The sequence below is a fragment of the Salmo salar genome, chromosome ssa14, assembly GCF_905237065.1.
Source record: "Salmo salar chromosome ssa14, Ssal_v3.1, whole genome shotgun sequence".
NCBI lineage: Eukaryota > Metazoa > Chordata > Actinopteri > Salmoniformes > Salmonidae > Salmo > Salmo salar.
The window spans coordinates 46,362,015-46,378,470 of record NC_059455.1 but is presented as its reverse complement, the minus strand read 5'-3'; positions in this window follow the sequence as shown (position 1 = coordinate 46,378,470).

Here is a 16,456-nt window from a genome sequence, read left to right as displayed (position 1 = left end):
TGCACCAAATGACGAGCATCACAAACACCGGAAATCTTCTCTTTCAGTTGGTAAACTTTCACATTTACCAGTAATCACTCCTCTCAATGGCTCCCTTTCCTTGAAAGCAAAACAATTCACCTCTCCTGTCTCTATTCTTTTAACGCAGAACACCTATTCCCTCTGACTAGTAGAAACACAAACAATTATCACAAGACCACCTCTGGTTACCTCACCCATTCCACGGCACCCAACTCTGTTTTCACCCACCCTGAAACCACAAATGGATCAGCTGAATGGCAAGGGTCCACTTTTAACAAAAATGCCACTCCTACTGTCACAGACTCATCTTTATCCTGACCCTCAGTTCAAGCCTCGGGCTCCGAGAACTTCACCACACCAACCACCTCCGATACTTCGCCCTCATTCATTTCCATTTCTCTTCCTGTCTTCAACTCACTCTGCTTACGCTTTCTAACCATTCTTCTATAACAAACAATCTCCCTTTTTCTGCCATTTTTAACCGACTCAAGCTCACCCTCTTCCTCCCTCTCTTTCTTAGACCTCCTCTGCCTCTCTTTTTCCCTCCTCTGTATTCCAAGTATAAATCTCCTTATGATAATATTGCACTTCTCCTGACATACATCTTGTTCTTGCCCTGTCAAGGGACGCCATTTTAACCCGGCTGTCACAATCTCCGTACAATCAGCACGAACCCCTCGGGATGTAGTGTCAACAATGTGTCCCACTTGTAAAGCAGCTGCTTCGTCTTGATGTTTTTCTTTGTCAGTAGCTGCTGAGAAGCTTTTCTATTCCCTCAACCAAAATAAACTGCATGAGCTTCCACTGTGTCTACTTATTAAGCAATAAGGCACGAGGAGGTTGGTATATGGCCACCAGACTACAGCTAAGGGCAGTTCTTAGACACGACGCAACAAGCCTTAGACTTGGTATATTGGCCATATACCACAAACCCCCGAGGTGCCTTGTTGCTATTATAAACTGGTTATCAACTAAATTAGTGCAGTAAAAATACATGTTTTGTCATATCTGTGGTATACTGTCGGTATACCACGGCTGTCAGCCAATCAGCATTCAGGGCTCGAACCACCCAGTTTATAATGTGGTTTATGGTGATAGCTAGAAGAGATACAGCTTTAGTCAAATTAAATGTCAGATTTGACATTTTGTAGCAGGTTAGGAGGACTTACGCAGCAGGTTAGGATAACTAACATAGGTTAGAAGAACTTACCCAGCAGGTTGTGATAATTAACATTGCAGGTTAGGAGAATTAGGCTAAGGTTAGGAAAATGTTTAGGATTAGCTAAAATGCAACTATTGACGTTAATTTGACAAAAGCTGGATCCATTCTAGTCATGATTGTGGTTTATGGGCATAGAAATTAAATTACTAGAGGGGATATGTCATAAACCCTCAAAGTTCCGAAATAGGGCGCAAATCTTGTTCGGGGAGAAATCCAAAACCTAGTATTCTACTTCCTAATTCTATGTTTATGGGTAACTGAGTTCTCTCATATCCCTAGTACATTATCAGCTATTTACTTTGAACTGTCATCTATTGCCATTAATAAAGAAATAAGTTATACAGTTAGATGTATTTATCCACATTCTGTGCAGGCCTTTTCCCCTCGCCACAACACTGCCTGCTACCACTTGATCTTGCAGCGTGTCTTTCCCATGTGATGTTCACGAAGAGGGTGAGGAGGAGTTGGACTCAGTTTGACTCATGAGCCGGATCACCCTCCTCTTCTTCTCTCTCGTCCGTGCCCTCCTGATACTCCGACACCTTTTCTCCAGGCGATCGAGGTGACCTTGAATGCTCTGCAGCATTGCCAGCATCCCTTCCAGGTCAGACTGGGAGACGACCAGTTGTTCAGGTGGAGGTGTAGGTGGAGTCTCTTTGCCCTGATGTCCTGCTTCTGGGTGTGTTTCTGTACTCCTCCACCTCTGGTAGATCTTATAGGAGAAACAACAGAATGGCCTGATGATGAATAAGCTTTGAAGGACTTTAACACAAAGAATCTCATCAATTCAAATGAAGAAAAATAGAAGTTAAAGCAAATTATTCCAATTATATTATGCCCAACTTTACCTTCCAAATGCAAGCTGGAATGACGATGACCAACAAGACGAAGAGTCCACATGATCCCATAGGAGACAGAAAAAAGCTTCTGGACTGGTTGGTGTTTGTCCAGGAGGTTGTTCTGTATCGGAGAACTGGATGGTCTGGAATGGCAGGACTTCTAGACAACAAGGCCACCTTGATACACATCATAATGTAATAAACTATACTTTCTTCTTTTGTCCTCAGTGCTTTAACTTTGTGTATTCTGAGAATGTTCGAGATTGACTCCATCCATTTGTCATGAATCAAGTCTTCACTTATATCTGTTCTGAGTTCCATCTTCAGTGAACTGACATTACAGAACATGCTAAGAAACTCCAAGGCAACTTTTTCATTATTCCTGTCCATGAAGATATTGCTTTGAAATGCCAAGAAGAAGATGAACAAGGAGAGAAGCAGGCACTTGTAAACCATTTCCATATCTCACTTCTAATGTTGATTCTCGCCCGGACTCACTCCCCCACCATAATGCACCACTCTATAGAAAGTTGGAGCATGGACTAAAAGTCAAACGATGGAGCTAGTTTCACATTCAGTATGTCAACGTTGGATATCAGCACATGCCATGGTCTGCACTGTACCTCTGTAAATTTCTCAGAGCAAACCACACCTGAGAGGTGCACCTAGTGGCCCCAGAAGGGGGTTTGCAGTGGCCGTAGTGTCTATTCACTCAGAGTTGCATCGTCATCACAAAGTGATGTCACAAACCCTCCAAAATAACTTTTGTGTCACAATAGGTTTTTGGAAGGCTGAAAAGTTCTAGCACTATATGGACAAACATCTCGAATAGAATAGGAACTAAATACACATTTTCAGAGCATTTATCTATTACATAAAATACATAAAATAATTGCTTTGCATAAATGTAAACCCAGCTCAACCCTCAGATAACTGTCTTTAGGATCACTCCCGAATGGCGCAGTGGTCTAAGACTGCATCGCAGTGCAAGAAGCGTCACTACAGTCCCTGGTTTGAATCCAGGCCGTATCACATCAGGCTGTGATTGAGAGTCCCATAGGGTGGCGCACAATTTGCCCGGTGTCGTCAGGGTTTGGCCGTCGTTGTAAATAAGAATGTATTCTTACCTAGTTAAATAAATATAAAATCTGCCCCAAGTCATTTCAGCCTATTGACCACAAGTATGTATTATTGCCTGTATTAAAACTCTGTGTCCAGATGGTGGCAGTGCTCTTCCAGAAGACAGCAACAGTGTCTGACTTGCTGACACAGCTGGGGAAGCCATGCTACAAGTCATTAGATAGTGCCTCGCCAGGCCATCTGTGCACTGTTCGCCCACCATGACGAAGTAAATCTCTCTATCTCTATCGCTCTCTCTCTCTCCCCATCTCTCTCTCTCTGGTTTTAGCTCTGGACTGTATAAAAGCACCATTTTCTCTCCTCTGCTTTTTTTTTTATCAAGCTCTGCCATTTTAGCTAACCTTGGTGTTTTAGTTTTTTGTTTCTGGATGTGAAGTGTTGAGAGAGTCACAGATATTGGGCTCAGTGACAAAAATAATTGCATTTATATCAGCATCTGAGACTGATCATAGAAAAGACCCTTCTCTTGTGAAAGCTAGCAACAGCCAACACCGACACCAACAGATGGACCACAGCGAAAACACTCTTAATGGGTTAAGCTTTTTCAGATTTCACAGAATTCTTTATTATTATTACAATCAAATATACTGTGTTTCCTTGAATCAGATATACTTCCCTCTCTTTACTAAACTTAACTGTAATTATTCTTTTTTATTGTCAGCTGTGACACTCCTAAGATTGCATTTTTTTTATTTTATAGAAGTACCCCAACACCATTTGACTAGGTTTGTAACAGCAACAGATCAGAGAGGAAGTAGAGTTTTAGCATGGCTGTCTGTGTGCGTGCTGTAGCCGTGACTAAAATGAAGTTTTATGTACATGATTTTCGTCTCTCTCTGAAATGGGCCTAATAGCTCCAGAGTGAGTGGCTTAGCCCAGCTTCTCTCTACTTACCCGTCCTGTCATGTGCCAAGAGACTGAGCTCTCTCTCTCTCTCTCTCTCTCTCTCTCTCTCTCTCTCTCTCTCTCTCACTCATTCAGACAGCTCTCCTCTCTGTTCACAAAAGGGCAAGGAGGAACTCATATAACAACATGTTTAAAAAAAAAGTAGAATGTTAAAACGTATGTTGACAAGTTTTTGTTGTAAGTGGAATTCCAATGCGCTATTATTATCAGAGACCATTACTTCTTCTGCATCCAGACTGCATGACCTACCCTCGTCATCTTCTTGGTCAAATGACTTGTTTTTAGGGGTTTGTACTCTCCTATTCCCCAAAGTGTTTGTGATGAACAAGTGAGTCACAGTACTTCACTGTGTCTGTCTCTACTCCCTGTATGAAAAGGAACTAGGAGAGTTTCACCCAATCACAGCGTCCCAATCAGGAGACCACTCCTCCTGCCACAGAGGGTTGGACGCTTATTTTCATCCGTTGCCGAGAGACCGCATCAGGACCACGTTGTCGCAGCAACCAGGAGAAAACAACCACTTCCCCCAACCCCCTTGAGGTTCCAATATTCCCAGATGTAACTGGTTTGAGCTCAGGGGGAATGAATAAGAAGCTTGGGAAACACTGGTGATACTGGTAACACTGGTAACAATGGTAACACTGGTAACAATGGTAACGCTGGCAACACTGGTAACATTGGTAATAATGGTATTACTGGTAACAATGGTAATACTGGTATTACTGGTAATACTGGTATTACTGGTAATACTGGTATTACTGGTAACATTGGTAATACTGGTATTACTGGTAACAATGGTAATACTGGTATTACTGGTAACATTGGTAATACTGGTAACACTGGTAACAATGGTAACACTGGTAACGCTGGTAACAATGGTAATACTGGTAACATTGGTAACACTGGTAACAATGGTAATACTGGTAAAATTGGTAATACTGGTAATACTGGTAACAATGGTAATACTAGTAACACTGGTAATACTGATGATACTGGTAACAATGGTAATACTGGAAACACTGGTAACAATGGTAACACTGGTAATACTGGTAACACTGGTAACACTGGTAACACTGGTAACACTGGCAACACTGATAATACAGGTAATACTAGTAATACTAGTAATACTGGTAACACCTCTAATACTGGTAACACTGGTAACACTAGCAACACTAGCAACACTAGTAATACTAGTAATACTAGTAACACTGGTAATACCTGTAGCACTGGTAATACTTGTAACACTAGTAATGCTAGTGATACTGGTAAAACTGGTAACACTGGTAATACTTGTAACACTAGTAATGCTAGTAATACTCGTAACACTGGTAATACCTGTAACACTGGTAATACAGGCAACACTGGTAACACTAGTAATACTGGTAAAACTGGTGATACTGGTAACACTAGTAATACTGGTAGCACTAGTAATACTGGTAACACTGGTAACACTAGTAAAACTGGTAATACTGGTAACACTAATAATACTGTAATTCTGGAAATACTGGTAACACTAGTAAAACTGGTAATACTGGTAACACTGGTGATACTGGTAACACTGGTAACACTGGTAATACTGGTAACACTGGTAACACTGGCAACACCTCTAATACAGGTAACACTAGTAACACTGGTAACACCTCTAATACTGGTAACACTGGTAAGACTAGTAACACTAGCAACACTAGTAACACTAGCAACACTAGTAATACTAGTAATACTAGTAACACTGGTAATACCTGTAACACTGGTAATACTAGTAATACTCATAACACTGGTAATACCTGTAACACTGGTAATACAGGCAACACTGGTAACACTAGTAATACTGGTAAAACTGGTGATACTGGTAACACTAGTAATACTGGTAGCACTAGTAATACTGGTAACACTAGTAATACTGGTAACACTGGTGATACTGGTGACACTAGTAACACTGGTAATACTGGTAATAATGGTAACAATAGTAAAACTGGTAATACTGGTAACACTGGTGATACTGGTAACACTAGTAACACTGGTAATACTGGTAATACTGGCAATACTGTATTGCTGGTAATACTGGTAATACTGTAACACTGGTAATACTGGTACTACTGATAACACTGGTAATACTGGCAATACTGTAGTGTTGGTAATATTGGTAATACTGGTGATACTGGTAACACTAGTAACACTGGTAATACTGGTAATACTGGCAGTACTGTATTGCTGGTAATACTGTAACACTGGTAATACTTGTGATACTGGTAAAACTAGTAACACTGGTAATACTGGTAAAACTGGCAATACTGTATTGCTGGTAATACTGGTAATACTGGTAATACTGGTAATAATGGTAACAATAGTAAAACTGGTAATACTGGTAACACTGGTGATACTGGTAACACTAGTAACACTGGTAATACTGGTAATACTGGCAATACTGTATTGCTGGTAATACTGGTAATACTGTAACACTGGTAATACTGGTACTACTGATAACACTGGTAATACTGGCAATACTGTAGTGTTGGTAATATTGGTAATACTGGTGATACTGGTAACACTAGTAACACTGGTAATACTGGTAATACTGGTAATACTGTAACACTGGTAATACTGGTGATACTGGTAAAACTAGTAACACTGGTAATACTGGTAAAACTGGCAATACTGTATTGCTGGTAATACTGGTAATACTGGTACTACTGGTAACATTGGTAACACTGGTGATACTGGTAACACTGGTAATACTGGTAACACTGGTAGCAATGATAATACTGATGATACTGGTAACAATGGTAATACTGATGATACTGGTAACAATGGTAATACTGGTAATACTGGTAATACTGGTAATAATGGTAATACTGATGATACTGGTAACAATGGTAATACTGGTAACAATGGTAATACGGATGACACTGGTAACAATGGTAATAATGGTAACACTGGTAACAATGGAAATACTGGTAACACTGGTAACAATGGTAACACTGGTAACAATGATACCACTGGTAACACTGGTATTACTGGTAACACTGGTAACACTGGTAATACTTGTAACACTAGTAATGCTAGTAATACTCGTAACACTGGTAATACCTGTAACACTGGTAATACAGGCAACACTGGTAACACTAGTAATATTGGTAAAACTGGTGATACTGGTAACACTAGTAATATTGGTAGCACTAGTAATACTGGTAACACTGGTAACACTAGTAAAACTGGTAATACTGGTAACACTAATAATACTGTAATTCTGGAAATACTGGTAACACTAGTAAAACTGGTACTACTGGTAACACTGGTAATACTGGTAATACTGGTAATAATGGTAACACTAGTAAAACTGGTGATACTGGTAACACTGGTAATACTGGTAATACTGGTAACGCTGGTAATACTGGTAATACTGGTAACACTGGTAACACCAGTAACACTGGTAATACTGGTAATACTGGAAACACTGATGATACTGGTAACACTAGTAATACTGGTAATACTGGTAACACTGGACTACAAAGGGAAAACCAGCCATGAGCTGCCCAATGACATGAGCCTACCAGATGAGCTGAATGCCTTTTATGCTCGCTTTGAGGCAAGCAACACTGAAGCATGCACAAGAGCACCAGCTGTTCCCAGATGACTCTGTGATCACGCTCTCCATGGCCGATGTGAGCAAGACCTTTAAATAGGTCAACATTCACAAAGCCGCGGGGCCAGACGGATTACCAGGACATGTACTCAAAGCGTGCATGGACCAACTGGCAAGTGTCTTCACTGACATTTTCAACCTCTCCCTGACCGAGTTTGTAATACCTACATGTTTTAAGCAGACCACCATAGTCCCTGTGGCCAAGAAAGCAAAGGTAACATGCCTAAATTATTACCTCCCCATAGCACTCACGTCAATAGCCATGAAGTGCTTTGAAAGGCTGGTCATGCATCACATCAACACCATCATCACAGAAACTCTAGACCCACTCCAATTTGCATACCGCCCCAACAGATTCACAGATGACGCCATCTCAATCGCACTCCACTCTGCCCTTTCCCACCTGGACAAAAGGAACACCTAATTGAGAATACTGTTCATTGACTACAGTTCAGCATTCAACACCATAGTGCCCTCAAAGCTCATCACTAAGCTAAGGACCCTGGGACTAAACACCTCCCTCTGCAACTGGATCATGGACTTCCTGACGGTCCGCCCCCCAGGTGGTAAGGGTAGGCAACAACACATCTGCCATGCTGATCCTCAACACTGGGGCCCCTCAGGGGTGCGTGCTTAGTCCCCTCCTGTACTCCCTGTTCACCCACGACTCCTTGAGGCAGGCCGGGCGCCTGCAGGCTGACTTCGGGCGTCAGTAATTCCGTCCGTCGTCAGTTGAACAGTGTTTCCTCCGACACATTGGTGCAGCTGGCTTCCAGGTTAAGTGAGCGGGTGGTAAGAAGTGCGGTTTGGCGGGTCATGTTTCGGAGGACACATGACTCAACCTTTGCCTCTCCCGAGCCCGTTGGGGAGTTGCAGCAATGAGACAAGATTGTAATCACGAAATTGGGGAGAAAAAGGGGGGCGGGGGTGACAAGAAAAAAAAAATGAAATCGAGGAACGTAATGATGATGAGGAGCCATTAGTTTGCTTTTGCTTTTTTTGCTTTTGCCTCAGGGATTTTGCTGGCCAAATAAACTCTGGTGTCAAAATTCGTATTCCAAAACCAAATGGGAGACAGCCCCACACCCCTGTTCCAGGTGGGCCAAATTGACAGTTATCTAATGAGTAAATAGCTAAACATTACTTTATTGAATGATCACTTGTCATAAACCTCTATGAACAGGACCATTGGTGGGTTTATGTTTTCACATTAGCCCAAAACACTATATAGCCTATGTTAATTTATCACAATGTTTTTTGGATATTCTATTCTGCAATGCAAGTTGACATAATATGTATTGTCTCGCTCTTTTTTGTATCAACAAAACTGTGGTTATATGTAAAAGCCAGACAACAAAGTTCAAAATAAGTCTCTAAGATCAATAGATCGATATATCCCCTAGCAACTGGGAGAGAGTGAGCGGTCAGTTATGTACAACATCGAACCAATCCGTTGGTAAAGCAGCACAGCGACCCAAATCCAACAAGCCATGGCTTCCCACAGAGGAAAAGACTAGGAGTAACTTGGACATGCAAATGAGAGTTATGAACAGCTAAAGGATATCCAGGAAAAAAATAGCTAAAATACTTTAAATTCTCACCAAAACAAACTAACTTCTACAATCTGTTGTTAAAAAAGTAGATTTCCTCTAAAAGACAGTCTATCGTGGCAGACGTGCACATACAAGGAATGTGTATAAACAAGAAAACAAAATTAGCCATCTGGAAACAAAAAAAAAACAGAATGACACAAAATCAACATGACAACATGTTGACATGAAGACGTGGACAAAGGGGACCTTTCGAGCTACGTGCTCAAGGTGATATCAGAGGAAGTTGCCGTTTGGATATTTCACCAAAAGATCTGGAACGATGCCGTAGGATTGCCGGTGAAACAGAATTAACGCTAAATATCCTCGCATGGCAATCTGTGGAACTATCAGACCAAAGTCAACATTCTGAAGGCACAAGGGGGAAAGGAGATCAAAATCCACGGCCAGTCCATTCCATTCGTCCCGGACCTGTCTGCTAGGCTGAGAAACGTTTTTACTATTTTCTACATTGTAGAATAATAGTGAAGACTGTCAAAACTATGAAATAACACATATGGAATCATGAAGTAACCAAAAAAGTGTTAAACAAATCAAAATATATTTTATATATGAGATTCATCAAAGTAACCACCCTTTTCCTTGATGACAGCTTTGCACACTCTTGGCATTATCTTAACCAGCTTCATGAAGTAGTCACCTGGAATGCATTTCAATTAACAGGTGTGCCTTGTTAAAAGTTAATTTGTGGAATTTCTTTCCTTCTTAATGTATTTGAGCCAATCACTTATGTTGTGACAAGGTAGGGGTGGTATACAGAAGATAGCCCTATTTGGTCAAATACAAAGTCTGTATTATGGCAAGAACAGCTCAAATAAGCAATGACAAACGACAGTCCATCATTACTTTCAGACATGAAGGTCAGTCAATCCGGACATTTCAAATACTTTCTAACAGAGAGCCTAACAATGACTCAATAATCCATGCCTTCTGGGAATGCTATAATGTCCAAAAGTCTGTCTGTATATTCTGTCTGTCTGCATATTTCAAGACATGGCATATGAGGGTGCAATGAGATGCCCGATGGTTTGGATGATAATTTTAGCTTCAATCATCTTGAAAAAAACGTATACTTAAAAACTAGAAATCAACCAATCCTCCATCATTAAAACAATGAAAAGGTCAAATACTTTATTATCGAAATGTTGAAAGTGCGTGGGCAACGGAGAGAAAGAACATTTGTTTGAGGCCATGTGGCAGAGAGTGATGCAAGCGACGGGGATGGGGGTGTGAGCAGGTGGGTCTGAGAAGGGTTGATGTTGTGGATGTGTCACACCCTGATCTGTTTCACTTGTCTTTGTGATTGTCTCCACCCTCCTCCAGGTGTCGCCCATCTTCTCCATTATCCCCTGTGTACCTATACCAGTGTTCTCCGTTTGTCTGTTGCCAGTTCGTTTTGTTTCGTCAAGCATACCAGTGTTTTTCCCTCGGCTCCTGTCTCTTGATTGTTCCTGTTTCCTAGTTTTCCCAGTGTTGACCATTCTGCCTGCCGTCCTGTACCTTTGCCCCACCTTTCTGGATTACTGACCTTTTCCCATCCTGACGCTGAGCCTGCCTTCCTGTACCCCACCTATCACAAAGTTACTTTGCTAGGCAAGTCAGTTAAGAACAAATTCTTATTTTCAATGACAGCCTTGGAACAGTGAGTTAACTGCCTTGTTCAGGGGCAGAATGACAGATTTTTACCTTGTCAGCTCAGGGATTCGATCTTGCAACCTTCCGGTTACTAGTCCAACGCTCTAACCACTAGGCTACGCTGCCGCCCCGTGGCCAACATTCCCCGGCTAAGGGCTGTTCTTATGCATGACGCAACGTGCAGTGCCTAAATACAGCCCTTAGCCGTGGTATATTGGCAAAATACCACAAGTCCCCTATACCACAAACCCTCAAGGCGCCTTATTGCTATTATAAACTGGCATCAATGTAATTAGGGCAGTAAAAATACATGTTTTGTCATACCAGTGGTATACGGTCTGATATACCACAGCTGTCAGCCAATTAAAATTTAGGGCTCGAACCACCAGTTTATACTGTCTCTTAACCCCCCATGTCATAAATCCATGGCGCCCATATGCAAACGCATAGAGCACATAGGCCCCTATGTCTACATGATATGGTGCAATGGTAATAACACAATAAGAACGTGAAAAATCAGGCTAGGCTACACACAGTTGAAGTCGGAAGTTTACATACACCTTAGCCAAATACATTTAATCTCAGTTTTTCACAATTCCTAACATTTAATCCTAGTAAAAATTCCCTGTCTTAGGTCACTTAGGATCACCACTTTATTTGAAAACTGTGAAATGTCAGAATAATGGTTGAGAGAATTATTTATTTCAGCTTTTATTTCTTTCATCACATTCCGAGTGGGTCAGAAGTTTACATACACTCAATTAGTATTTGGTAGCATTGCCTTTAAATTGTTTAACCTGGGTCAAACATTTTGGATAACCTTCCACAAGCTTCCCACAAGAAGTGAATTTTGGCCCATTCCTACCGAAAGAGCTGGTTTAACTGAGTCAGGTTTGTAGACCTCCTTGCTCGCACACGCTTTTTCATTTCTGCCTACAAATTTTCTATAGGATTGAGGTCAGGGCTTTGTGATGGCCACTCCAATACCTTGACTTTGTTGTCCTTAAGCCATTTTGCCACAACTTTGGAAGTATGCTTGGGGTCATTGTCCATTTGGAAGACGCATTTGCGACCAAGCTTTAACTTCCTGACTGATGTCTTGAGATGTTGCGTCAATATATGCACATAATTTTCCGTCCTCGTGATGCCATCTATTTTTGTGAAGTGCACCAGTCCCTCCTGCAGCAAAGCACTCCCACAACATGATGCTGCCACCCCCGTGCTTCACGGTTGGGATGGTGTTCTTCAGCTTGCAAGCCTCCCCCTTTTCCCTTCAAACATAATGATGGTCATTATGGCCAAACAGTTCTATTTTCGTTTCATCAGACCAGAGGACATTTCTCCAAAAATATGATCTTTGTCCCCATGTACAGTTGGAAACTGTAGTATGGCTTTTTTATGGCGGTTTTGGAGCAGTGGCTTCTTCCTTGCTGAGCGGCCTTTCAGGTTATGTCGATATAGGACTTGTTTTACTGTGGATATAGATACTTTTGTACCTGTTTCCTCCAGAATCTTCACAAGGTCCTTTGCTGTTGTTCTGGGATTGATTTGCACTTTTCGCATCAAAGTACGTTCATCTCTAGGAGACAGAACGCATCTCCTTCCTGAGCGGTATGATGGCTGCGTGGTCCCATGGTGTTTATACTTGCGTACTATTGTTTGTACAGATGAACGATGTAACTTCACTGGTTTGGAAATTGCTCCCAAGGAAGAACCAGACTTGTGGAGGTCTACAATTTTTTTTCTGAGGTCTTGGCTGATTACTTTTGATTTTCCCATGATGTCAAGCAAAGAGGCACTGAGTTTGAAGGTAGACCTTGAAATACATCCACAGGTACACCTCCAATTGACTCAAATTATGTCAATCAGCCTATCAGAAGTTTCTAAAGCCATGACATAATTCTCGAATTCTTCATAATTCTGGAATTTTCCAAGCTGTTTAAAGGCACGGTCAACTTAGTGTATGTAATCTTCTGACCTACCCGAATTTTGATACAGTGAATTATAAGTGAAATAATCTGTCTGTAAACAATTGTTGGAAGAATTACTTGTGTCATGCACAAAGTAGATGTCCTAACCGACTTGCCAAAACTATAGTTCGCTAACAAGAAATTTGTGGAGTGGTTGAAAAACGAGTTTTAATGACTCCAACCTATGTGTGTAAACTTCCGACTTCAACTGTAAATCAGGAAATGTGATTTTACCTGTCCATTTAAATTGCGAAACTTTTAGGGGTAATCAAAGACATTACCTTCATCAACCAAATTAAGTTTGACATTGATATCTTAAAAAATAAGGAAACTATTCATAATGAACTTTTTTGACTATGTAAAGCTAATGCTTAAAATAATCATAAAAATCTTCTCATGGACTAAAAGTCAGATTCACTCCAAATTTGGTCATTGGTCTCATTACAATAGTCCCTAAAGATTCACTAACACCCACACACGTACACTAACACCCACACACTAACACCCACACACTCATGCTAACACCCACATACTCACACTAACCCCCACACACTCACACTAACACCCACACACTAACACCCACACACTCATGCTAACACCCACACACTCACACTAAACCCCACACACTCACACTAACACTAACACCCACACAATAACACCCACACATTCACACTAACACCCACACACTAACCCCCACACACTCACACTAACACCCACACACTAACACCCATACATTCACAGTAACATCAACACATTAACACAAACACCCACACGCATACACTAACAACCACACACTCACACTAACACCCTCACACTAACACCCACACATGTACACTAACACCCACACATGTACACTAACACCCACACATGTACACTAACACCCACACACTATCACTAACACCCACACACTAACACCCACACGTTAACACCCACACCCACACACGTACACTAACACCCACACACTCACACTAACACACTCACACTAACACCCACACCCTCACACTAACACCCACACACACACACACTAACACCCACTCACTCACACTAACACCCACACACATACACTAACACCCACACACTCACACTAACACACTCACACTAACACCCACACATTAACACAAACACCCACACACGTACACTAACACCCACACACTCACACTAACACACTCACACTAACACCCTCACACTAACACCCACACACTAACACCCACACATGTACACTAACACCCACACATGTACACTAACACCCACACACTATCACTAACACCCACACACTAACACCCACACATTAACACAAACACCCACACCCACACACGTACACTAACACCCACACACTCACACTAACACACTCACACTAACACCCACACCCTCACACTAACACCCACACACACACACACTAACACCCACTCACTCACACTAACACCCACACACATACACTAACACCCACACACTCACACTAACACACTCACACTAACACCCACACATTAACACAAACACCCACACACGTACACTAACACCCACACTAGCACACTCACACTAACACTCACACCCTCACACTAACATCCCCACACACACACTAACACCCACTCACTCACAGAAACACCCACACACATACACTAACACCCACACACTCACACTAACACACTCACACTAACATCCACACCCTCACACTAACACCCACACACATACACCCACACACATACACTAACACCCACACACTCACACTAACACCCACACACTAACACCCACACACTAACACTAACATCCACACACTAACACCCACACACTCACACTAACACCCACACACTAACACCCACCCACACACACACTAACACCCACACACTAACACCCACACCCACACACTGACACCCACACACTCACTCCCACACACTAACACACACATACTCACACTAACATCCACACACTCACACTAAGACCCACACACCCACACACTAACACCCACACTCCCACACTCTAAAACCCACACACTAACACCCACACACTCACTCTAACACCCACACACTAACACCCACACACTAACACCCACACACTCACACTAACACCACACACTCACACTAACACACGCATACTCACACTAACACCCACATACTCACACCAACACCCACATACATACAATTACACCCACACACTCACACCCACACACTAACACCCACATACTCACACTAACATCCACACACTCACACTAAGACCCACACACCCACACACTAACACCCACACACTCACACTAACACCACACACTCACACTAACACACGCATACTCACACTAACACCCACATACTCACACCAACACCCACATACATACAATTACACCCACACACTCACACCCACACACTAAGACCCATATACATACACTAACACCGCACACTCACAATAACACCCACACATGCAATCTCAGTGTGGAAATATATCTAAAATTCAGGACACACATTTTTGACTTCACTGGGCCTTTAAGCATGTGACAAATGAAAACTTGAAGATAAACTCAATGAATTAGCCTCTAATGAATTTGAGAACTATTAGTTGCTGCATTCAAAGTCAGTCACGCTACACTGCTAGATGGCACCATTTCAAACCAGGGCTATAAGAAGTGAACCGATGGACATGGGGCCATGAAATTTGGTATGTAAACCTTATGTATATGTCCTTAGAAGCTGTGTGAATATAAAGTGACTGCACCAGACCAGTTGGTGGCACTATAGATGTCATTGGCACCAGTGGACACCATAAGATACTAGAGCAATAAGTATTGGTCAAGTGGACTTTGTCCCATGCAAATGAATGTTAGATTTAAATTATGTAGATGAACAATGTGAAGTATTGTGAAATTAATGCAGAAAATATTTCACATATTATAATGTAAACCATTAGTCAAATTAACCCCATAATTGGTTTATAAACGCAATACATTGTGTAAAGAATTTAAAAATGATTACCGGCTGCATTCAAAGATAACAAAGCTACATCACTAGACTAAACATAACTTGCATCATTCTTGTGGTTTTGAGAGATAAACATGATCATGTTTTTAGTGATTGCACATAAAGGAAGATAGTTCCTACATGATAAAGAGTGCTTGCTTTATTATCCAACTGATCGTGTCCTTTTATGTCGTCCTGTGAACCCCGTTCATTGCTGCTGTATTTGTTATGGATATATTTTCCTTGAGTGAAATATTTCATAATGCATCACATTGACATTGTATCTGAGTGTTTTACCATGTGCCCAAGCTGATGCATTTGAGTAATTAGAAAAAGTGGAGTTTTTAATCTTTTTTTAATGTTTTCTCTCTGATTGAAAGGCTTAATACCTGCCACATGTCCAAATGCTTAAATATCAGATCAATGACCAAGTCACATCCATTCAAGGCACAGCATTTTTGGTATTTCATGCACAAAAAAACTAATTAAATTTAAAGCATCTGTCAGTAATGAGGCTTGATGAAAAAGTAT